Here is a 26,641-nt window from a genome sequence, read left to right on the forward strand (position 1 = left end):
TAGCCAATCCACCAAACCTCCTCATTATACTCTTCCCCCCAATTAACATTTTAGCTGTCATATGCAAATTCTCTAGAGTGCATTTTGAACTTATTACCTATATTCCTAATTCAGAATCGTTCAATGGGATCCCAAAGAGGCTTAGGCATTGTCTTTTTTTGAGTGCATACCCCTGTTCATTTTGCTAAAGAGTTTCAGAAAAATTCACATGGCACCAATTTATTCTTTCCTAAAGTTTAGGAATTCATAATTACCTCCAAATGCAGAGATGTGGAGATTCAATAATCAAGGAAGAATTTACAAAGAATACTGTAGATTATTTTTTCCCTAGAATTTACAAAGGATCCATTTTGTTGCTTTGCAAGGACCTTCCTCAACTCAAAGGCAATAAAGAAGAAAAAGAGTAAAGAAATCAATCTTTAATCTAAAAAGTAAAGCCTACTCCCTTCAGTGGTTCCCAGAGAACATGGACTTTTCCCCACAGGAAATAATGAACTGAGAGCTACTGCAAATAAGCTATTCACTGTTCAGGTGAGAAGCCAATCTGATCTGGTTTTTGTTTGTGTAATAACACTGACCCATTAGCTCCACTGGGGGCCAAGGCACTTGTCTTCTCACTTTCCCACTGAGGGATCCCTTTGCTCTAGGCTCAATAGGGTACCAAGTGCTACAACAAACTAGCAGTGATTCCCTGTCTTGGAGCTTTCCTACAGTAAGTCTCCAGCAGGTGGCTAATTTAATAATGGAAATTTTCTATTAGTCTCAGAAACATTAGGTGTCAAAAGTTTCTTCAGGGATTCCGAAAACACATTGGGAGTCCAACTAGACTTCCCCACATGAGATATGGTGAAATCCTCTGGATCCCTGCAACAACATATGATACCGCAAATTTCTCCCAAGATTTCTTCTACATTTATGAAATTTCAACTGGAGCTATGAACTCATTCCTCATTAGAGCAATCAGTCTGGGTTTAAGCAGAAAGAAAACAAAGTCAGATAAAGCCTGGACACATGTGGGCCTCCCAAGAGGGATTAAGGAATTTTAAATGTCTAGGCCTGCTTAAAAGAAAAAGAAAAAAAATGAATATTTATGAGCTATCAGTGCTTTCCAGGTGAATTTCTGGGTTCTAGTATTTTAGGAATTTGAAATTCATATTGTTCATAATAGCTGCATTGTGTTAATAAGTAACTAGGTGATCTTGAACAAATGGTTATAGTATTATGGTTATAGTATTACATTAAATGTCACTACATAGGCATGCAAGCAAGCAAAAGTTATTTCAAAGGAATTCCTCTGACTTATAGAGAACACAAAGAAAAAATAAAATTGTCTAATCACACCCTAAAAAAATTTTTTAATGTGTGTATACATACACAAAACACACATATACATATATGTGTGTGTATATGTATATACACAAATATGTACATGTGTGTGCATGCACGCATGCATGCATACATGTATTTTTCTTCTTCTAGAGTATTGATGAAAATAAGATGTCCAAAATGAAAGTCCTAGGTAGAAAATCTCTCCAGTGAGTCCTTACAAATATAAATGGCCTCAAATTTAACCCTAGTCACACTCTCTGACAAGCATAGGTCTTGCTATAGAATGTATTCTATCCTTTCTGTTTCCTCCTTCCTTCTGGCAGGGGCTTCACCTACTTCCAAACTGGATCCATTCCTTTCTGACATGAGAGGACGGAAACTGAATTAACCACTCCCTATCCCAGCTGTTATTCAGGTCTCTGTATGTGTGCGCACACACATGCGTGCGCTGTGTATGTATGTATATGTTTATTTGCTTGTTTTTTTCAGTTTATATGAAACAAAATCTTACAGTTATAATCACAATAATTTAGAGACCCCAGTGGAAATTCCTATCATTCATATAGAGGTTTATTTCTTTGTTCTTATTTAAAGTTCTGTATCTCTTTAGGTAAAGGCTTCTTTATGTTTGAGACAAAATCAGGATACAAGACATAATTAGGTTTAAAAAAAACAACTAGCATATATTGTTGCAAGCTAATGTATCAAGCCAGGATATTAAAAAGGCATCTAATTTAATATGCAGATTTCACAACCAAGTACAAATGCAAAATAATTAAACCATCAGCATCCTTTTTAAATATAAAATTCCAGATTCAAAGTTCAAGAATAGCACAGTGGATTCATTGCAACTTCACCACAATTTCCTTTAGAGGGGGCTAGCAATTATCTGCCTAATTCACATATCAAAAAAATAAGTCAACAGGTAATCATTAAGCATTTATTATGTGACAGGCATTTTGATAATGGCTGGGAATACAAAGAAAAGAAAAAGACACTTTACTGTCAAGGAGTTTACATTCTAAAGAATAAGAACACATAAAAGCGAGGGGGAAAGTAAGGTAAAAGTGGTGAAAAAAGACCGGAGAGTCAAGAGTGGGGCCTAGAGAAGAAGGAAGGAGTGAACATGGTTGTCCTTTTCCATTGTTTATAGTGGAAGTTCTATGAGGAAGTGACAGCAGGACCAGAGAGATCATCCAGAATGAGAAGGCTACATGGAGAGAGGTATCTTTTAGAATGAGAATGATGCTGGAACATGATGGAGAAAGAAGTCCAGTCATAAGTCAGGGAAGGGAGGAGAACAAGCTAATCTGTTTCCCCTTTTGAACTTCCCTCTTCTCTCTTTATATTTTTAAATGTTTCATTCATGCTCTTTTCTCCATTGTTTATGTCAATAACACTATCCCTCTATTTAACCCTCACTCTCTACCCACCCAACAATAGCACTCACTATTAACAAATAAGAATAGTTAAGCAAAAGAAGTTTACATATTACTTGTATGTGAAATATTATCTAATTTTAATAGAACCCTTGAAGAAGATTCAAACTCTCATTTGCATAAAGAAGTTAACAGACTTTCCACTCAGAATTTTTTGTTACTAAAATAGACTTAATTTTTTCCCAAATGAGTAGGTCATTTAGGGCTCTAGATTCTAAGTGATAGGCAAAAATAATGACTTTCAATAAGTGTTAATTATAAATTGGATTAATTTTTATTTTGGTTGATATGAGCGGGTAGAGTCAAGATGACAAATTAGAAGCAACCCAGCTGAACTCTCTCAACATTCTCCTTGAGAAAACTTTAAAATAATGCCTAAAATCAAATTTTGGAGTGGCAGAACAAACAAAAGGTCATAGTGAAATATTTTTTTCTAGTCTAAAAAAATTTGGGTGGTGTGAGATTTAAAATTGGATATTAGATCATAAATCTCCCCTACTTAACCTTTCCCTTAATTTATCTCCCAAACTAGTAAATGGAAGCAGGTTTTGGTTTTCTAGATAGACCTTTTTATTTATAGTTATGATAGTCACAAGGTGATGTTGGTTAGAAGGATAGGAAAGTAGAAACACAATACAAATCGTCTTAAGTCTAAGCTTAGTCTATATTCCTTATAACAACTCACCAAACCGACAAGGCCACCAACCGACAAGGCCACCAACCGACAAGGCCACCTTTGGAGAGAGAGAGTCCGTGCCGCGCCGTCAGGAGTCCCGCCAAGCAGGCAAAAAGGCCTCTCTCCTTTTTTCCACCCCGGAAGTCAAAAAAAACCCGGCAGGCAGTCTGATATGCGCAGCAGGCGGACTGTTCATCTCCTCCCCAAAAGGGTGGTCCTTGAAAAACTGGCGTCTTTCACTTATCCTAACCGACTGTTAAAAACTTTCATATTTTACCACATTTCCCCCCTTTGCTTCCTCAAGAAACGGAATGTTTCCTTGATGGAACAGTAAAAAGAATATAATAACTTTTGCTGACTAATAATATGCGAACAACAATACAGAAAAGGAAGAGAGGAAAGTTTTGTCCAGAGGGGCGATTTTTTTTTTTCCTCATGAACCGACGCTTTGACATTAGTCTTGCAAAGGGAGAGCCTCTGCAGAGAGTACATGTTACAGATAGTATATAACAGAAAGGAGATAGTAAAAGCTAATAAAGCAAAACAGTTCATATAAAGTCTCTGAGTTCTCTTGTCTTCTTGAAGTGGTAAGATGTCATCAGGAGGAAACTGGATTCTGGTCTGGAAAACTGGATTCTGGACTCTGGTCTGGAAAGCTGGATTATCTTCTTTAACTGTTTGAATTGCTGTATTTTTAAAACCTTAGCATAGCATTGTCAATGATCAAATTAATAAATTCCATTACATTCCCTCCTTTATATGGTTAGACTTGTAATAGAGGGTTGAGGTAGTTATGCAATGTGTAACACTTTTTACCACCATGTGTCTGGATCAAAGCCAAATTTAGTATGTGTTCATGACACCTGAAAATGTTATGGAAAGGTTATCATACCATATCTCATGGTTCCGAGACAGCCAGTGATTGTGCTAGGCCACAGGTGAATTCAACTGAGTGAGATAAAAAGATAAGTAAGTTCAGTTAAATTAGGTTAAATTAGGAGGGAGAGAGGATGAATACTGGACTGTGCCTAGTAATTGTGCTCTACATAGTCACCATCATAAGCAAACCATGGACTTATGTATACCTGTCTCTCCTTTTGTTGCACATATATTCTCTCCAGGGCCTGCATCAGAGTTCACAGCAAGTTAGTCTCTGAAATGATAAGTTTCCATATTTCTGAAATCTCATTAATTTCACCAAAGACAATATGATGGTAAAAATGTGTGCTATGCTGCATAACTGAGAATATATTAGTGATATATACAATAATTCCAAACCATACCCAGAGTATAATGACATATAAATAATAAACGAATGTAAATAGCTGATTATATTAGACATTGTTACATAATCTTCTTTTAGACATTATTACATAATCTTCTTTTAGCAAGTAGACCACATCATCTTATACATGAATTCTCTGGTATAACAGTAGCAGATACTTAAAGTGGTGATTAATTCATCAAAAAGAAATAAGACTTCAATTAGCAAGATTCAATATTCAATGTTTTCAGTGAGGTATCAAGCAATTTCTGGTACTTTTTAGTTAAACAGAACAACATACAAGAGAAAGGAGAAAAATAAATAAATAAAACAAAACTCATTAGAACTCATGGTTCTCTCAAAAAGAAAGAGTAAATAAAAAAAAAGAAGAATTCTGGTAGCTTCTGAGGCCCGATAGCCTCACCCACAGCATATACTTAAAATGTCTTTGAATAATCACTTAGTTTACAAAATTTAGTTTTAAAGAAAAGCAAAAGAAACAAAAGTAAAAAAAAAAACCAAAGCAAAACCAAAAATAAAAAATAAAAAGCAAAAGATTCGCTAAGCACCCTTTTGTGCTCTTAAAGAACTTAAAGGTGCAGTCAATTCCAGGTCTTTTCAGTGCCTTTCAAAAGTCAAAACAAAAACAAAAAAACCCAAAAATTAATAAAAAAAAAAATAGTTGAGGTAGGCCAGAAAACTAGGCCATGTACTTCAGTGCTTTTGCCTGTAGAAGGAAATGCTTGTTAAATTATAAGGTATTTAAGCTGCTAGAGTTTGGGGTATGCCACATTGTTTTAACTGGTTCCCCAATTCTCTGCATGCCAAAGTGGCAGGGGTTTCTGAATTGTCATTGATCTTTCTAATGCTGTCATAATGTTCTTTATGGTAGAAAATGTGGAGTTCTGTAGCATCAGTTTTGTCTGTGCCACTGATTTTCAATAAAGGCTGATTTAATTGATGAACCACAACATTCAGCTGATGCTGCTTAGCAAATGCTACAATTGTATCATTTCCTCCCCACTTTCCAAATTTCTTTAATTCATCAACATATTCTTCAAAAGGGGAGTCATTTACTATAAAAGACTCAAACTCTTGTCTATGGTTAATCATATAAGAAGCAGCTTCTTGTCTGTGTCTGAGATGATTTCTACAGTGACCTTCTAGCTGGTCTGCTAAAGCCCTAAAAAGGCAATTTCCGTCTCCTGATACTTTACGAAGACTGAGTCCCAAAGCATTTAACTGATCAGTGGGATTCTTAAATGGGAACTTCCTGTTTCCTCTGAACTTTCTTTGCTCTTTAACAGTTGCTATCGTTAGGGTTTTTACCTCTTTAGCGTCTACCTCAGGTCTATCTGAAATCTCTTCACCTATGAATGGTGCAGGCTTTATATGAGAGCAATGAATCCATGAGTCTTTTTCACCAATTTTAATGGCGGTAGGAGTTGTCAATAATACCTGAAAAGGTCCTTCCCAGGCAGGTTGAGTTCCACTGGTTCTCTGAAAATTCTTTACATATATTTTATCTCCTGGGTTGAAGTTATGCAATGAAAAGTCTAATGGTCCTGCCTGGACCACAGCTCCTGCCTCATGGAGTTCACGTAGCCTGGTCTGTAATTCCTGTATATAGGAAGCAACAGAAGTATCACCTCCCACCAGTGATGTATAAACTGGGGAAAAAGTTTTAGCTTGGATAGGAGGGTGACCAAAAAGCATTTCATAAGGAGATATATGAAGTTCTCCTCTTGGTCTACTTCGTAGATAGAATAATGCCAATGGTAGAACATCAGGCCATTTCAAATGGGTTTCAGTACATAATTTGCCAATCATACTCTTAAGCTCTTTATTCATACGTTCGACTTGGCCTGAACTTTGTGGATGGTAGGGCGTGTGGAATTTTGGAGTCACTCCCAAGAAAGAGTAGATTTGGGATAAAATCGAATCAGTGAAATGTGTGCCTTTGTCAGAATCGATGCGGGCTGGTGGGCCAAAACGAGGTACTATCTCTTTAAGAAGAATTTTGGCAACAAAGGCAGCTGTGGCTCGGGGGCTGGGAAAGGCCTCCACCCACCGAGTGAGCTGATCAACTATAACAAGGCAAAATTTATAATGTCCTGCTTTTGGCATAGTAATATAATCAATTTGTAAGTGCTCAAAAGGTGTATATGCTAGAGGACGCCCTCCATAAGCTTTGGCCTTAAAAGCATACTGATTATAAGACTGACATGTGGAGCAGCCCGAGCAGATTCGAGATGCTGTATTAGTCACACCTGGTGCTATCTAGGTTCTCTTAATAGAGTCTACAATGCCTTGTGTACCAAAATGGCCTTTTCTGTGAACAGAGAGGCATACCTGGTGGTAGAATTTCCGGGGAAGAAATGGCTTACCTTCCGGAGACACCCAGATGCCATTGATCTGTTTCGCCTTAAATTTCTTTTTCCACTTTTCTACTTCAGAATCGTCATAGGTTAGGTTGGAAGGAATATCCTCAGAAGGTGAAAGGTTAAATACATGTTCAGGAGCTTCTAATGCAGCAAGCTTGGCTGCAGAATCGGCTCGTGCATTTCCCTTTGAAACAGGGTCACTATTCCCTGTGTGGGCAGGGCAATGTACAACGGCTAGGGAAGAAGGCAGTTTTAGGGCATCTAAGAGGTCCTTGATAAGGTCCCCATTGGCAATAGCCTTGCCCGAGGATGTTAGAAAGCCTCGTTGACGCCAAATCATACCAATAAAGTGGCATATGCCAAAGCCATATTTCGAGTCAGTAAAAATGGTGGCACTCTTATCTTTAGCTATATTACAAGCCTGTGTAAGAGCCACAAGTTCAGCAGCCTGTGCACTAAAATGGGAAGGCAGAGAAGCTGCCCAGAGGGTGTCATAATCAGAAACTACAGCAGCTCCAGTAAAACGGGTTCCCTCTCTCATAAATGAGGAACCATCTGTATAGAGGACAAGATCAGGATTTTCTAAAGGTGTATCAAAAAGATCATCACGGGGTTTTTCAGCCATATCAACTAAAGAAGCACAGTCATGCAACGGTTCCCCCGAGAATGGTAAATTAGGGAGTAGTGTTGCTGGATTAAGAACTGTGCAGCGTTTTAAAGTGATATTCTCATTACCTAACAGGGTTATTTCATACTTAGCCAGCCTTTGATCTGAAAAGGCTTGTGTCCTGTGACGTAGTAAGAGAGCCTCCACTTCGTGAGGGCATTGCACAGTTAGAGGGTTACCTAGGACCAAATCAGAGGCTTTTTCTACCAAAAGCGCTGTGGCCGCCACTGCTCTAAGGCAAGGTGGCACTCCAGCCGCTACAGGGTCCAGCTGAATTGAATAGTAGGCTATAGGACGCTGGTTAGGCCCCAGTGACTGAGTCAGGACTCCAGAAGCCACCCCCCTTTGTTCATGCACAAAGAGAGTGAAAGGCTTACTATAATCTGGCAGTCCTAGGGCAGGTGCTGATAACAAGGCCCGTTTTAATTCTTTTATGGCTGAGAGATGCTGGGGATCCAACTGTAAAATGTCTGGAACAGAACTTTTTGTAAGAGCTATGAGGGGTTTAGTAATTTCACCAAAAGAGGGTATCCATTGTCTACAGTACCCAGCTGCTCCCAGAATGGCTCTCAACTGCCTCTTAGTAGTGGGGGCAGAGAGTTGTTGAATGGCCTGGACTCGCTTAGAAGAGACAGAGCGAGTTCCAGCAGCCAAAATAAATCCTAAATATTCTACCTGGGGCAAACACCATTGTACCTTTGTCTTAGAAACCTTGTGTCCTCTCTTGTGCAGCTCCAGCAGTAAGTGACGGCTATCTTCCTGACAAATTTCAGCATTAGGAGAGGCCAAAAGTAAGTCATCAACATATTGTACTAGTGTGGAGGCTTTAAAGGTAATAGAGGCCAGATCCTGCTGTAAAATTTGGGAAAATAATGTGGGACTGTCTACAAATCCCTGTGGGAGTCTAGTCCAGGTCCACTGTCTATTTTTCCAGGTAAAAGCAAATAAATATTGGAAGTCCTCATGTACTGGTATGGAGAAAAAGGCAGAGCAAAGGTCTACCACTGTGAAACATGTAGATTCATAGGGAATTGAGGAAATTATCATAGCCGGATTTGCGACTATAGAATGTCTAGGAATAACATAATTATTAATCGCTCTAAGATCTTGCACAAAGCGATAAACAGGTTTACCATCTGGCCCAGGCTTGGGTTTTTTAACTGGCAAAATGGGAGTATTGCATGGAGAGTGATGACATGGAATAATAATACCCTGGTTTTTCAAAGCCTCAATTATAGGGGTGATCCCTTCTATTGCTTCCCTAGACAATGGATACTGTGGAATGGAGGGGGGTGGTCCCCCCTTAACTTTAAAGGTAACAGGCATGGCAGACTTAAGGAGCCCCACCTCATTAGGGGATGAGGCCCATAAAGACTCAGGAATGTCAGAGGGGATTTTGGATACCTCCCCTGCTGTTCCTTGAGCTTCTGTAAGTAAAATTGGTAATAAATGAACAGTATCCTCTGGCAATTGTAAGGAGACAGCCCCATCTGGAGCACAAGATATGGTTGCTCTAAGCTTGCAAAGGAGATCACGACCTAATAAATTTACAGGGGCATCAGGCATGAGTAAAAATGAATGTTCTACTGTTAAGGGCCCCATAGATACCATGCGAGGATTCAATTTTGCCACTCTCTGGCTCTTTCCTGAGACTCCCACTACATTCAAATATCCTACAGGTCTACACCCAGCATCTGGTTTGCTTACTAATACTGATTTAGAGGCTCCTGTGTCTAGCAGACAATCATAATAAGTCTCCCCCACTTTTAAGGTGACATGTGGTTCATTACTCTGGGGAGGTGAATGGACTGGCACAAGTGCATTCAAAAAATCCGGATCTGGGAATATATGGCTTTCATTATCTATGTTCCATTCCTCCCCAAGACACCATCATTCCTGTGTCCTCTTCTGAGGGGGGTCTTGGTTACCATTATTCTGGTACTGCCTTTCTGTATTCCTCCAAAAAGATCTATTTCTATTTTGATTTCGCCTGTAATTAGAATTAGAATTTCTTCTCCAAGTCCTACATTCTCTCAATTCATGCCCCTCCTTACGACAGTAACAACACACCTTAGTGTCCTTGCTCCGGTATCCACATGGCTGACTAGTAATCGCTGGTGCCAGAATGCTCTGTTTAGGGTGATCTGGATCTTCCTCACGTGAGTCAAAGACATAATTTGCAAGTTCCTTAATTCTATCTACTGAGAGATTTCTCCAGTCTGGACATTGTTTCAGAAAGTATCTGCGTATTTCTGGCAGTGAATTATAAACAAATGTGTTGAGAATGATACAGGAATCTCTTAAATCTACTGGATCCAATCTGGTGTACTGTCTAGCGGCCTCACAAAGTCTATCATAAAATCTGTTTGGTCTTTCATTAGCCTCCTGAGGTAGGCTTAAAAATTTCTGCCAGTTTTCTGGTTTTCTAGAGCAAGATTCCATTCCCTTCAGAAGTGTTTCTCTAGCATCTTTTAATCTTTGGAAATCCCTATCATCATTATAATTCCACTCTGGATCCTTTAGAGGCCATTCCACATCGGCCTTACCTTTCGCAACAAGGGCATTTCCTGCTGAGATAACATCTGTAATCTCAGTTGGGGACAGTAAAGTTTCCAAAAGGCAAGTAACATCAGCCCAACTGGGTTGATATGCATTAAATATAGTCCTTAACTGTGAAATTACAGTGTTAGGATTTTTCTCAAAACTAGGGATGATTGATTTCCATGCGCTCAAGTCACTTGGTCTAAAGGGGCTATATTTTCTGACTTGAATTGGCACTCCCTTCTTACTATGTTCTATAGCTTCCTGCAGAGGGAGTAGTTTCTGCTGATCTGATTCTGAACTTGGATCATCTCTAGTAGAAACAGCCATTTTGAGGTCTCTCTCCATATGTGAGAATTTCATTTCGAGGTCTCTCTCCATATGTGAGAATTTCCCCCATATCATAACAATGATAATAACAAAAACAATGATAATAACAAAAACAAAAAAAAACAAAAAAAAAATAAAATCCTTAGTCGTATGAACTATGGATGTGGTATTAAAAGGTATTTCAATTGCAGGCATAAAATTTCTACTTATATTAAACGTATTTTCCCAAAGATTCTCACGTATACTATTATACAAAAAACTTTTTGCTGCCTGAATGAGGAAAAAACCAATAATGTTATGAAGGACCATTGAGTAAACTATTCCTCTAAGTCGGGATGTTATGCTGTCCCAATACATTCCGATGAGAAAAATCAAAGGGATAGTAGAATATTCGAGCATCTTGCCCTTTAAACTGGGCTGGCTTTTCTGTTTAAAGCAAGACTCTTAGAGGCTTAAAGTCTTTAAGGGAGATTAGACAAAGGGAAAGTCCGTGGGGGGGGGGGGTAATTTGGAAAATCCACCGAATTGGCCGGCTTATGGCCAAACTAGGGAGGGTGGGAGGGTCCTTAAGGTCCCTTCGGGGTCGCCAAAACTGTGAGATTTAAAATTGGATATTAGATCATAAATCTCCCCTACTTAACCTTTCCCTTAATTTATCTCCCAAACTAGTAAATGGAAGCAGGTTTTGGTTTTCTAGATAGACCTTTTTATTTATAGTTATGATAGTCACAAGGTGATGTTGGTTAGAAGGATAGGAAAGTAGAAACACAATACAAATCGTCTTAAGTCTAAGCTTAGTCTATATTCCTTATAACAACTCACCAAACCGACAAGGCCACCAACCGACAAGGCCACCAACCGACAAGGCCACCTTTGGAGAGAGAGAGTCCGTGCCGCGCCGTCAGGAGTCCCGCCAAGCAGGCAAAAAGGCCTCTCTCCTTTTTTCCACCCCGGAAGTCAAAAAAAACCCGGCAGGCAGTCTGATATGCGCAGCAGGCGGACTGTTCATCTCCTCCCCAAAAGGGTGGTCCTTGAAAAACTGGCGTCTTTCAGTTATCCTAACCGACTGTTAAAAACTTTCATATTTTACCACAGTGGGAAGTAAATTTTGTGACACTAGGGGAGAGGCCTATCTAAACCTAACACACCTGATGACAGCAGCTGCAGGAGCTCTCAGTCCAGAGAGAGTAAATGTGTGTGTGTGTATGTATATGTATATATATGTACATATATGTGTGTGCATGTATGTATATGTGTATGTATGTGTGTTTACATACACTCAGTTGTGTATAGAAATATAATTTATTCAATATGGGAGTAAGAGGGAAAGGTGATAAAGGTAAGGGGGAGGGAAGATAAAGGAGAGGACAAATTAAGTAAATTATCTCAGAAGTATCCTTAGAAGTAAAATAGACTTTTGAAGAAAGATAGGATAAAAAGACAAAGAAAAAGAAACAGAAGAAAATGGGATGAAGGAGAAAACACAGTAATTGTAACTGAATGTGAATGGGATGAACTCACCCATAAGACAGGAGTAGATAACAGAACAAATTAGAAAGCAGAATCCAACAATATGTTGTTTTCAAGAGATATACTTGAAACAGAAAAATACATACAATAAAGAGTTGAAGCATAATCTAATATGCTTCAGCTAAACTAAAAAAAAATGCAGGGGCAGCAATCACAATCTTAGACAAAGCAAAAATAAAAATAGAACTCATTAAAAGGCATAATCAGGGAAACTACATTTTGCTAAAAGGTACCATAGACAATGAAGTGATATCAAAAAAATTTATAGCAAGTCTCTGATAAAGGTCTCATTTTTCAAATATCTACTGACTATAGAACCAAGTGAAATTTATAAAAATAGGAGCCATTTCCCAATTGATAAATGGTCCAAGGATATAAGGAGGCAGTTTCCAGAAGAAGAAATCAAAACTATGTATAGTCAAATGAGAAATGCTCCAAATCTTTTTTTTTTTTTTGGCGGGGCAATTAGGGTTTAGTGACTTGCCAGGGTCACACAGCTAGTAAGTGTTAAGAGTCTGAGGCCAGATTTGAATTCAGGTCCTTCCAGGGCTGGTGCTTTATCTACTGTGCCACCTGGTTGCCCCATCTAAATCATTATTGACTTGAGAATGGAAAATTAAAACAATTCCAAGGTACCACCTTATACATTTCAGAAAAGACAAATGCTGGATAAGTGAAAAATAGGTACACTAATGAATTGTTGTTGCAATAGTGAACTGGTCCAATCATTCTAGAGAAAAATTTGGAACTTGGCCAGAAGGGCTAAAAACTCGTACATGTCCTTTGACCCAACAATACCACTCCTAGTTCTGTATCCCAAAGAGATCAATGAAATAGGAAAAGGTCCTATATGTAGAAAATATTCATATCATCTCTTTTTGTGGTGGCACAGAATTGGAAATTGAGGGGATGCTTATCAATTGAGGAATGGCTGAACAAGTTATAGTATATGATTGAGATGGAATACCATTTTGTTGTGGGAAATGTTGGGGCTGTTTCAGAAAAGCATAGCAAGACCTATATAAACTCACCCAAAGGAAAGTGAGAATAACTGGGAGATCACTGTGTACAGTAACAACAGTATTGTAATGATGATCAACTGTAAAAGACTTGGCTATTCGGATCAATACAGTGATCCAATTCTAAAGAACACATGATGAAAACTACTATCCATCTCCAGAAAGAACTGATAAACTCTGAGTGCAAACTGAAGTATAATTTTCTCACTTAGTTTTTATTGCTTTTTAAAAAATATGGCTAGCAAAAAAAATATGGCTAGCATGGAAATGTTTTACATAATCTTATTTGAATAATTGATATATGGCTTGCCTTCTCAATGGGTTTGGGCATGGTGTGGGGAAAAGGGAGATGATTTGGAACTCACATTTTAAAAAAATGTTAAAAAAATAATGAAGTAAGAAATATTTAATTAAAAATGGGTTTTCTAATAAAAAATAAAGTTAGAAATGTTAACACATTGTATCATAAAATCAACAACAACAAAGCTTTCTAACTCTATTTTGAATATCTTTGCCTAAACATACTATCATAGAATTCTTTTTAATAATGTTATGCATCTTTTCTCTGTTATCCAGATTACAAATGCCACTTTTGGTAATGGTGGTAGTCATAATGAGCAGAGCTTGAGACATGGTTGTGGACTGCATATAAAATAATGGAAGCTTAAACACTCATCTTTTGATTTACAGACTTAGAATATTTAAGGCAAAATCAGTAATGGTATCTAAATTTCTTCCTAAAATTGAACTTGAAGGCTCTACATCGGTAGAGTAGAAAAATTCTATTTTTTCTTATTATAAACCTTTTTGGAAAAGACTAGACATTTTTTCCCTTGTAGTTTTATTGTATGTGGAAAAGTCTGCTATTATTTATTTTTATTTTATATTTGATGGTCATATTCAGCAATCACATTCATTTGCCCCATCTCTGAGTACTACTACTACTACTGCTGCTGCTGCTACTGCTGCTACTACTACTATTGTGCCTGGGGGGACTATATTGCAAGGGTTTAAATGAATAGCTTGAAGTCTACTCTTCAGTAAACTCTAATTTCTTTGTATTCTAGTTATCAATTTTAGTGACTTTTCAGAATCAGTCACTATTTTTATCTTTTTCTTGAGTTGGCAGAGTTTTTGTACAATAATTTTGTTGAAAAATACTCATTTCACCTTTGATTTCATGCAAGAACAACAACATAATTCTGAGTGAACACAGTATCTGTAATTTCCTCAGAACTGGGAAATTTCCAGAGTGGGAACTCCCTCTACCAATACAGATTTGTCTTTGACTTCGGTTTTTCCTAGGTCAACAATTGAAGTAAAAATTAATAATGATAATAATAAGAAGCAGTAGTAAAAATAATCATTAGTAATAATAATATCTTCAATTTATAGAGTTATATATCATGCTTACTGTTTACTTTATCTACATAATCTCATAAACCACTCAACAATTCTGTGAGTAGAAGTGCTATTATCCCCATTTTAAAGATCAGGAAGAGATTAAATGATTTATCCAGTGCTAAGTAACTAGTAATTTATTTAAACAAGTCAATGAGACAAGCATTTATTAGACAAAGTTACTTGTGTTTGGTGCTGAATACAGAAATATGATGGGCCTTTGAATGGGTCTAGTGTTTAGTGTGAGAACCAGGGGTGCCACCCCGTGCTGAGAAAAACATGAGGTGACCTTTCTGAGGTTTCTAAGATCAGATTGGTGTCCTGGAAGTCATGTCACAATTCATGGACTGCCTTTAAGTCATGTCAATCAATGGACTTGAATGCTACCAGCCAATTAGCTTGGAGCTGTGTGGGGACCACCCCTCTTCCTGTTCAACAGGGGGCTTTGGGGGAACTGAGTGGGATTCTCCCTCTCTTGGAAAGGGTGAGCAGTTAGGTGAAGGAGCGCTTTCTCTCTCAATCATAGATCTGAGCTAGGGTTTTTTTCCATTCTTTCAGAGACGTGCTCTCCCTCTCTCTTTACTAACTTCTAATATGCTTTAATAAATGCTTAAAAGCCTAAACTGTTGCTGAATTTATAAGTAAATCCTAACTAGTTTCCCCCCACACACATTGCGGGGGTGGGGGGGCAGGTAAGGACACACACATTAGATTTTCCTTACATAAATCTTAAAGCTTTTGCTCTGTAAGTTTTACCCAGTATTCTGTATACATTCATAATTTGTTTTGATGTAAGTTTAATTTGGGAATGAAGGTGTAGTATAATGTAATATTTTAGATTACCCAAGGATTTTAATCATCTCTACTTTCTTCTATTGTGGATAAAAAGAATCAGCTTAAGAAATGGTGACATTTTGAGAGACAGATGTCAACAACAGAGAGAATATTTATTAGGTATTTGCTGTGTGCCAGGCTAATTAATGGCTGGAATACAAATATAAATAAACAAGACTGCCTCTGACCTTAAGGGGTTTAACTCTACAAGGGAGAAGAGGATACATAAAGGGGTGCTGAAAGTGGGTCCTATGTTCAAATTCCATCTCTGATACTTAATCTGCCACATTGTACCATTTACTTTACTCCTCTTAACCTCAATTGGCTCGTTTGTAAACTGTGCTGTTGAACCAGATGACCTCCAAGGTTCCTGTCAGCTCTAAATCTGTTATAAGTATGAATTATGCTTGCTGGGGCCAAGCAGTAGAAAGTATATCCAAGCTATCTCTCCACCCCTTCCCCTCTTGCTTAATCAAAGTTCCACTAGAGGCTGTCTCAATAAGTAATTTCTGCTCTGGCATTAACAAATAGTTGTGCTTAAAAGCATAAATGGTCATGGAATGTTAGCACCTGAATGGTCCTTATAGATTATCTAGCCCAACCCCCTTACTTGAAAAATAGATAATAAAACATCTGGGACCCAGAAAGGTGGTGATTTCTTCAATAGCATTAAGTAAGGCAGAGCTGAGACTAGAACTTAAATATTCTGACTCTAAGTGGAGTGTTCTTTCCATTACACTAGCTTACCTCTATCACAGGTGGCACAATGAATAGGGTGCTAGTCTCAGTCAGAAAGCTCTAAATTTTTGTCTGACCTGACACTTACTGCCTGTATGACACTCAGTAAGTCACTTAACCTTAACTACTTCCTCAGTTTCCTCATCTGTAAAATGGGGATGATTATAACACCTACATCCCAAGTTGTTGTGAAGATCAAATGAGAATATATTTGTAAAGTGTTTGACAAATAGTAGACCCTACATTAAGACATTCCCTTTCTTTTCCTCCTAGCTATAGGTCACAGCAATGGAAACCAGTCAGTAGCATTAAAGCAGCAAACGAAGTATCTACCTTTGATAGCATAAAACTAAAAACATTGAAGTTATTCTATCTTGAGCTAGTTTGTTCTACTTCCCCTTATTAGGGGCAAGATGTTGGGTAATAAGACGAAAGCACAGTCTAAGACCTACTATATGCTCAACAGAAAAAACTGTCTTTGCTCTATTAAAAAATGATGGGAAGTTGAAACATACAAATTCATATGTATTTCAACACAGTGGTAGTATGTAAACATAAATATATATGAGTGGGTATGTGTGTGTTTTAATATGTATACACATATATATGGGAGAGAGAGGGGAATTATATATCATAGATTATATATGATAAACTATGTATATATCTGTATACACACATATTGTTGGGGTACTACTCAAAGGGAAAAAAATGAAAGATGGAAAGACACCAATGACCCTTTGCCTATAACCCAGTTTTTCTGAGGGCTGACATTGATTGACATGGACATAAATAAAATAATGTAAGCACTGGAGCTGGGTTTACATTGAGAAGCTTTGTGCTATGAGGCACTGAAAAACTGCATTATCTTTGTCCTACAGACACACACACACACACACACACACACACACACACACACACACACTTACATTAGATGGTTCCACAATTTACCAGTCTAGTATAGAACCAGACTTAAAGCCTATGTGTATTTCAGGACTCCTAAAATACAGAGACTGAGTTCCTATAGTGCCTCCTGTCAATATCACTAAGCCAATCTCTGGTGTTGAGATAGTTTCAAGTTTATCAGTGCCCTCCAAGGCCACGCCTCAGGAAAACTGAGAAATAGCCAAATTTGCCTTTGTTTTATTCCCACCTCCTTTTTCTCTACCCTTTTAAAACTCTAATTAGTACCATCTCATTTCCAGTTCAAAGTGTATAATAATATCTAGCATTTATATAATTCTTTGTTTTTCAAAATGCTTCACAAATATTATCTCATTGGTAGTACTTTCATAAGGGCTCTTTTTTCATTTTACAGATGAGGACACTAAGTCTAAGAGGTTAAGTGACTTGCCCAGGACAACATATCCAGTAAGTGTCTGAGGCAATATTTGAACTGAGTTTAAATTTCAGGTACAATGTTTCATCTACAATGCCACCTAGCTACCATGACACAAGTACTTGTTATCTTTCCCAATAACTACTCTATCAAAATGTGATCCCAGTTGATGAAAACATTTAAAGATCTCCTATTAGTGAGGGATGCTTTAGTATGAATTATGGCAAATGCATTAACTCCCAGAGAAATTTGCTTTTTAACCCAATCTTCAACTGTGGAAAGAAAGATTTTTTTCCTTTGTGATTTAAAATTGAGATATCAGTAAATGAGACAGGAAAGTTCAGGTAAAGGATCCTTTCCCATGACCTCTGAAATCACTGCATATCAGTGTCCACTCAGCTTAAACATAAGACTCAGCCTACTGCCAATCCAAATCTGAGAGTTTGTAATCAATTACACATTTTGTTGCCACTGTCACAATCCTGAGACAATTCCCATGCTTTGTACCTTCCCCACATGTTTTGAATTGCATCAATTTGTAAAAAGCGTCTATGATCTTTTCAGAATATAACACAGAAAAATCATTGTTCTCACATTTATCCCTTTCATTGTGCATAGAAATTGACTGCCTGAGTTTATTGTTTCCCCTCCCCCATTCCTAAATTATTAATCTTTTGTGTAATCAAAAGGATTCTTATGTTACAGTAAAGTTAATATGTGTCTAGGGATGGGGGAAGAAAGCTAATGTAATTAGAATTATGAATTTTTCCTATGAATTCTTAACAATGGGAGTAATTATATACCTGATAAAATGATGATGTGAAATGCAAGTGGAAATAGTGTATTTTCTACTTATTTTAAGTACCACAGAGGATATTGAGAAGTCATAATGTTAAAAGATAACTTTACATTTTTCCAAATAATTTATGAAATACATCATATTGATATATTCATGCAAATAAACACTAGGCACGGTTCATTTGCAATATGATATAAGACACTACAGCATTGCATTTTCTTTGTTACACACACACACACACACACACACACACATATAAAATGGTGCTACAATCGACCTACAGTCAAGAACCAGACTTAAAGTCTGTTTATATTCAGGACTGTGGCACTGCAGAGAATGAGTGTATAATTGGTCATAGCACCTGAAATGTAAGTTTTCTTTATAGAAAGTATTGGACTGTATACTATTTAATTAATTCAATTAATTGGTCAGTCAACAAGAATTTATTAAGCGATTACTGTGTTCTAGGCACTGTACTGAGCACCGGGGATATAAACCTGTAGAAGTAGAAAGAGAATCCCTGTCCTCCAGGAATTTACATTCAAATGGAGGAAGACAACACATAAAAGAAGCTGAAAGGGAGAGTGATGGCGGGGAGAGGGGTGAAGGGGTACTATCTGTAGCTGGAGCATCTTGGAGCAAGTTCAAAGTACATTCTAGAGAGGAATAAAACATGGCTGACCTAGATGTCCTCCTTAAAAGGAGGTTTGGGGCAGAGACATACAATCAGAGGAAGAGGCCAAAGGAGCAGAGGGTACTTCTAATGCATTAAATCCAGGGCAGGGGTGAGGCCTCAAGATAAGGATCTGAGGCATAAGCGAGGAGGTCCAGAATGCAATCTGGAGAGGAACGAATCTTAGACTTTTTGGAAAACTGCTTAACATCATCTGACCTAACCACCCCATTTTATAGAGGGTGAGAAAGGAGGTAATGTGTCCAGCATCACAGTTCATAAAAGAAATGAGACTGGAACTCAGGTGTTTTGACTCTTCTTTCTAACTATAGTCCGATGCCTCCTTATTTTAGTATAATGTCTGAGAAGGAATTTAGGCATTGTTGAAGGTTTTAATAACTGTAAAATTGACAGGGACCCTGTTAATGAAACAATACAAAGATGAATCAATCAAGCATTCACCAAGAAACTTTTAAGTTTCAGGTACTCTGAGATGTCCTGAGAATATAAAGGCAAAAGTGAAACAGTGCTTATCCAAAAGGACCTTAAATTCTATTAGAAAAGACGTTATGTGCATATGCTAGGTGGCACAGTGGATGGAGCTGTGTTAATTAAATTATTGGGGGACTAGGCTGGGTTTTCTAAAATGTTATTAAATTATATATCAATCCTATTTCACCAGTTTTGGCAGTAAGCATTATTATTCATTAATATCACATATTATTAAAGTATTGACCTCATGTCTCCCTAACTTCCCCACTAGTCACAGGTTTACAGGCCTAAACAATTACATACACAGTGTATTGAGCCAAGAGGAGAGGGCTCTTGGAGAGTAAAAATGAGTCTAGGGAAATCGAGAGCAAGCCCCTCATGGTCTAGTCATTTTCTTCTTTTCTATAAAGGCAGCACCTTACACACTGATCAAAGCTAATTGGCTATCATCATTCAGTTCCACTGGTTGACTTGACTTGAGGGTGGTCCATGTTAAAATGGGCTCTACTATGATGACATCTGGGTCTAATGTTCTAACATTCAGATAGGTGTGCCTTAATCATATCAGTTTACAGGACTTGGACTCACCCTGAACAGAATTAGGTCCTAAGTCTCCCGGACTGAACTTTCCAAAGTGGAGGGGGGAAAGGCTAGAACTGTGTCCTTGAGTTCCTCCAAGAAATCCATTATTAACAATGATTTTATCACAGAGCACTGGGCCTAGTTAGAATCAGGAAGGTATAAGTTCAAATCCAGCCTCAGACACTTAGTAGCTGTATGATCCAGGCAAATCATTTAACCCTGTTTGCTTTAATTTCCTCAACTATAAAATGAGCTGGAGAAGGAAATGTCAATCCACTCCATTATCTTTGCCAAGAAAACCCCAACGGGGTCACAAAGAGTCAGACAGGAATGAAATGACTGAACAACAACAAAAACATGTGCATATTCAAACACAAACCATATACAGTCTAACCTCCAAGGGGAAGTCATCAGCAATTTAGGGGACCAGGAAAAGCTCAATATAGAAGATGGCCTGGGCTGAGCCTTAAGAAAATCCAGGGATTCTAAGCAGCAGAGATGAAGAGAGAAAACATCAGGCATGGGAGGGTGGGGGGGGTGGGCAGCCAGTGCATATGTAGGGAAGTGGGATATAGAGCATTGTTGGCGACAAACAGCAAGTATTACAATCTTCTGACCCCTTGGCCAGTGGTCTTTCCTCTCCCTATATTAATAGTGACATCAAATCAACAAATAGTGACAGCCCTATAATGTTCAAGGCAACCACCATGCTAGGCATGACATTCAGAAAATTCTGCTAAGGTAATTATCCAAATCAAGTCTGGACTGTTGCGATATTATATATACGATCCTAGTTTTGTGCTCTTTTTTATTTTTTATTTTTATTTTTTTGGTTTTTTGGTTTTTTTAGTGAGGCAATTGGGGTTAAGTGACTTGCCCAGGGTCACACAGCTAGTAAGTGCTATGTGTCTGAGGCCAGATTTGAACTCAGGTACTCCTGACTCCAGGGCCGGTGCTCTATCCACTGCGCCACCTAGCTGCCCCTTGTGCTCTTTTTATAAAATATGGCATATTAATGATTTGAGTGTCCAGAGCCATTCACTGGTATTAAAAAACAGAACTAACAAACAAAATTAAATTCATGTACCACCGAGCAGATTGTTCTCTATACAAAGATGTCAACGTGCTTAAACAGAGCATGAGGTGCCGCCAAGTGCTGAGCTTGCCTCTCTTGTGTCTTACAATAGGAGGAGTCTGTTTTGTTTGCACAGGACCATTTTTTCCTTGGGAAAGGAAAACTATTGATTTATTCTTCTCCCTGTTGTGTGTCTGTTTCTTGCTTCCCACCAAAGTAAACTGAGATCTGAATGAGAAAAGAAATTCTGACCTTTCTTTACTAAGATGTCACTCTTTCAAGCCATAAAAATAAATTGTTCCCAAACCTCTCTGTCTCAGTTTGTCTGCAATGCTAGTTTGTTTTTGCTTTTATAAAGGACCTGAGAGAGATAGGAAATATCTCATTTAGTCTATGGATCACTTCATGAATCGTAATTTGTGGAGTTTTTATAATTGGGGGAGGGGTTTCCATTTAAAATCTAATTTTACTTATATATTCCCTGGATGAGTCTGGTTGCTTTATGGCATAGAGTGTATATAGACTTTTCTCAGTATTGATTGGTCTTATGTCAGTGATTTCCATAACTAATGATTTGTTTCTTTTTTGGTAACATCTTTTGAATAGAAAATCATTTCGATACTATATTTTAGCATTATTTAACCTTTTATATATGTTGTTGTTAAGTTGTGTCTGACACTGTGACCCCATTTAAGTTTTTCTTGGCAAAGATACTGGAGTGGTTTGCTTTTTCCTTTTCTAGCTCATATAGATGAGGCAAACAGGGTTAAATGACTTGCTAAGGGTAACACAGCTAATCATTTTCAAAGGCCATATTTGAACTCAGGAAGATGAGTCTTCCTGACTCTGGGCCTGGTACTTTATCCATTGTACCATGTAGCTGCTCTTCCTTTATATTTCCCTTTTAGTAACTACGAAGGTCAAATAATGAGATCTTTTGCTTCCTCAATTCTTTGAATATTATTTAACAGTGCTTCTCACATAGTAGAGAGTTTGACATGTTATCAATTTGTTGATTGATCATTGAACGAGCTTTTTCTTCTATTGTTCAGTGCATCCCTCTTTTTCAGCTAATCTAAGATTAATGATTTCCACAGAAGAAGGTGGCAAAAATGCAAAAACATATCTTGTATATATGAGTAGTAGTATAAGGAATATTTCTGGAATTTCACACATGTTTGGTTGCTTCTTTCTCCCAGTGTGATAATGTAGAAGAAAATTGATTTGGAAACACAAGATTGGTTTGAAGCCTTGGCTTTGCTGTTTAAAATCTGTGTGACCTTGGCAAATCACTTCAACTCTTAGAGTCTCAGTTGTCTCATCTGTAAAATAAACAGGTTGAATCAGATGGAACCCTTCTAGCTCTCTGCTCAATGATCCCATAAGACAATTGCATCTTAAAGAACAGAGTTGCACTGACATGAAGAATTCTGGGGTTAAGGCTTTGGATGGTCTCTTGGTCTTACTTCAGAACCTTCAAGGCAATGGGAAAATATAGCTATAAGGTCTTCCCTTAGTCTGAAAAAGTATGCTGAGGAATATGAATTTCTATATTATTTGCAGGATCTTAGGAATATATTCTATCTTTATCAACTTTAAGAAGATTTTCACTTCACCATCCAAACCTAAAATTGTTTCTGAAGTACAGTAGTCTCCTGTCCACTTTCTTTTCTTACTGAGACTTTTATTTTCATAAATTTTGTCGATCCAGTTTTTATACTTTTTGCTAATGAAATCCTCTTGTTGAGTAAGAAATTTCTACCTATATCTTTCTTCTGGTGGCTGGAGTGTGCTGGAGCCAGCTCAAACACAGGATTGTGAGTTCACTGTTAAATTTTAGTATTTACTCCTCTGCAATTGTACAACCAACAGGTCAGGGCTTGACTTATTGTTGATTATCAAGATTTAAGGAAATGATCAAAAATATCAATGATGCAGATTAAAATTAAAAGTGTGTCCAGAGTACACTCACACCCCTTCAATCCCCCCCTCCAAAAACAAACAAAGAAACAAAAAAACAACAGAAAAACAGAATCATGTTTAAACATTCGTTGGCATAAGACTGTGTGGGGCTCTAGTTAAATCAATTGCGTGTTAAAAATAAAAATATGTTCTAGGGATGCAAATGTCTTTCTAGAGGTAAGAAAGAGCATTATGGATATTGTCCAATGCACTATAAATATTTTCTAACAAAAGAGAATGATTTTTCAAATATATTTTTTAATTTTTAGAATTTTATTTTTTTCTCCAACTTACATGGAAAAACACATTTTAACATTGTTGGTTTTTTTTTTTTGGTGAGGCAATTGGGGTTAAGTGACTTGCCCAGGGTCACACAGCCAGTAAGTGTTGTGTCTGAGGTCAAATTTGAACTCAGGTACTCCTGACTTCAGGGCCGGTGCTCTATCCACTGCACCACCTAGCTGTCCCTAACATTGATTTTTAAAACTTTTCTGTTCCAAATTCTCTTCATCCTGCCCTCCCCCCCCACCTTAATAACTCAAGCAATTAAATATAAGTTATACATGTGTAGTCATGCAAAACATTGCTGCATTAGTCAGGTTGTGAAAGAAGACAGACAAAAACTTTAGAAAAAGGAAGTAACAAAAAATCAAATATCTTTTTATGATTGTTTTTTGGAGTTTAAAAAGACTATATCTTAAATATACTTATCTTTCTCCTTGATCTTTTTCCTTCCTCCCTTTTTTCTCCCCTTCCTTCATCCCCTTTTCTTTCTTTCCCTCCCTCCTTCCTTCTTTCTTTTTTAATTTTCCTGAACATTCAGTCATGAAATTCTGCCTAGTTTTCTTTCACAATACCTCTTTAATCCTTCTCTTCCCTTCCATTTTTACTGTAACCATAACATTACTGCTTGTTAGCACTTCATGCTTAGACTATTAAAATAGCTTTGTAACTGAAATTCCTATTCCTCTCTCTTACCCCATGCCAGTATGAGTTTTATACATTGCGATCCTACAACACTATATTCCACACATCACTGCAAACTGCTTGAAGGCACAGACACTATACCCAGGATACTTACGATAGTCCTTGCTCATAGTATGGTCTCAATAAACATTTCTGGGTTTATTGAATGTGGACAGTTTAACACAATCATTCAGTGGTTAAAAAGGATTTTGAATTAAGTTACTTAACCTAAATAAACTCACAGAATTATTATAATTATTATTATAAAATCACATAATAATTATTCAATCTATACTGACGTATAGATTTGGCCTCAAGGAACATCATATTGAACTGATTGTGATATTTTTATGTTTTAAAATAATTTTTATTTTATAGTTTGCTAGAATTTCCCCTCACTAATTACAAAATAAATGATACATTTCAGAAATCTAATTTTGGACTCAATATATTTTGTAGTATTTTCTTACCAAGTAGATAAATATATCTCTTGACAATTGTCTAGTAGATAGATCACATCTTTTATTATGAGAAAGTTGTAGTACTTTAATGAAACCTTTTGTGCTATGATCAGAGGAGTATCTGAAATGTTTCTTCATCAAACATATTCTCTCAGGACAAAACTGACAAGATATTGCCAAGCATTACTAATTAGGATCATTAGGCTAGAATGACATTATTATTATTATTTTTCTTGTTTTGTTTGAGAGCTTACCTTCCACAAAGAACAGTTTATAACCATTTAAATCATATACCAGCTTTTCAATTAGTTGGGATGCTTTAATATAATATAAGATGCTAAGGGATTTAATAGAGTACTGAAAAGGCAAGTATTTTCCCCAAACCTAAGGATTTTTTTTTTTACTTTTAAGTTAGGTGGTAGATAATATATTTCTTCCTAGTCAACAAAGTAAACATAGATAATGAATCCCTGTTCTGTCTCTGTGTGTGATGGCAGTAAGAAAATAGGAATAACAACTGGGCTCAGAGATTTGTACTAAATTTTGGATTCTTGGTTAACACCAAAAAGATAATGCAGGGTGCCTTAGTAGGGAAAGCATGCTGGATATAAGTCAGAGATCTGGGTTTGAATCCTAGCTCACCACCATGTGTGGGACCTTGGACAAATCATTTAACATCTCTGGACCTCTGCCTTCTCAAATAGAAGATAATAAGATTAATAAATGAATAAATAAATGGCTTTCACATAGCACTTCAGACGTGCCAGGCACTGTATTAAGCAGTTTATAATTATTATCTCTTTTCATGCTCACAATCACGCTAGGAGGCAGGTAAGGAAGCTGAGTAAAAAAGAGGTTAAGTGCTGTGCTCAAGGTAAACCAGCTTTTAAATGTTTGAGGTCACATTTGAACTTGGGTCTTCCTCACTCCAGGTCCAGTGCTCTATCCACTGAGCCATCTAGCTGCCTCAATAAGGGAGTTCAGCTAGATGACCTGTAAGGTTCCTTCCACCCTGAGTCTATTAGTTTACTCTAAACCATTGATATACAGAGATATATTATTCTCTTTTTTGTCTCTATGCATGTATGTATATGTATATATACATATCTATGTACAAATATAGGTGTGAATGGGTATATATGTATTTATGTATGTATATGCAAACACATATATACATATGTGCATGTGAGTGTGTGACAACAGCTAAGATTCACAGTCAATCTTCCCATGTTTCTTCACTTCTTTATCTACTTTTTTTCCTGGGCTCTGATAACAAATTTCCCCCCCCCCCACCCCCATTTACAAGTAGTTGAAAGTTCCCTTTGCCAGAAGAGTACCCTTTGGAGTCTTTTTTCACTATATTATCACCACATTTCTATGTAAAGATCACTGACAGGCCTTTGTGGTGTTCCTTGAATTCTGCTGACTCTTTTCTTGTTCTGGAGAGTTTGGTTTATATTGTGTGATAATAAGAAGCAGTTTTATTTTTTTAATTTTAAATATAAAGTTTTTTATAGAGCAACTCACTATAGATCCTCTAGTCAAAAGGAAGTAATATTGTATTTTAAAAATATATTTTTGGGGGGCAGCTAGGTGGCACAGTGGATAGAGCACTGACCCTGGATTCAGGAGAACCTGAGTTCAAATCCGGCCTCAGAAACTTAACACTTACTAGCTGTGTGACCCTGGGCAAGTCACTTAACCCCAATTGCCTCCTCCCCCCCAAAAAATATATTTCTTATGCTTTCTCTAAATTTTCTTAAATAGACAACTGTATAACTCTGAATACTGACAAGTATTAGGTCTTACATTGTGGTATGCTACATAGAGAGCTGGCTGTGGTGATATGTATTTGTTTATGTATGTAGACATATGAATACAAGCATGCATATATATGGAGATATATGCATATGTGTTCTATGTGTGCATGCAGACATGTCAGGAATTTCAATGTTTAAGTTATGCTTCTGGTACATATAAGTTCTGAGATCCTTGAACAAGTAACTTAACCTCATTGTTCTAGTAACACTCTAATACCATAGACTACAGAGAAGCTGCTTTTTTTATCTGTATTGGTAGAGGAAGTTCCTTCACCTGGGAATTCCCCATACTCATGAAATCAGAAGTCTGTAATACTGTCTGT

The 26,641-nt window shown here is 37.3% G+C and overlaps 1 protein-coding gene across 1 annotated transcript in view; it reads left to right on the forward strand.

Annotated features, from left to right (window-relative positions):
- Positions 1–26,641, forward strand: part of CNTN5 (contactin 5) — a 1,623,595-nt gene that overhangs the window by 352,890 nt on the left and 1,244,064 nt on the right.

The sequence above is a fragment of the Dromiciops gliroides genome, chromosome 3, assembly GCF_019393635.1.
Source record: "Dromiciops gliroides isolate mDroGli1 chromosome 3, mDroGli1.pri, whole genome shotgun sequence".
Lineage (NCBI taxonomy): Eukaryota > Metazoa > Chordata > Mammalia > Microbiotheria > Microbiotheriidae > Dromiciops > Dromiciops gliroides.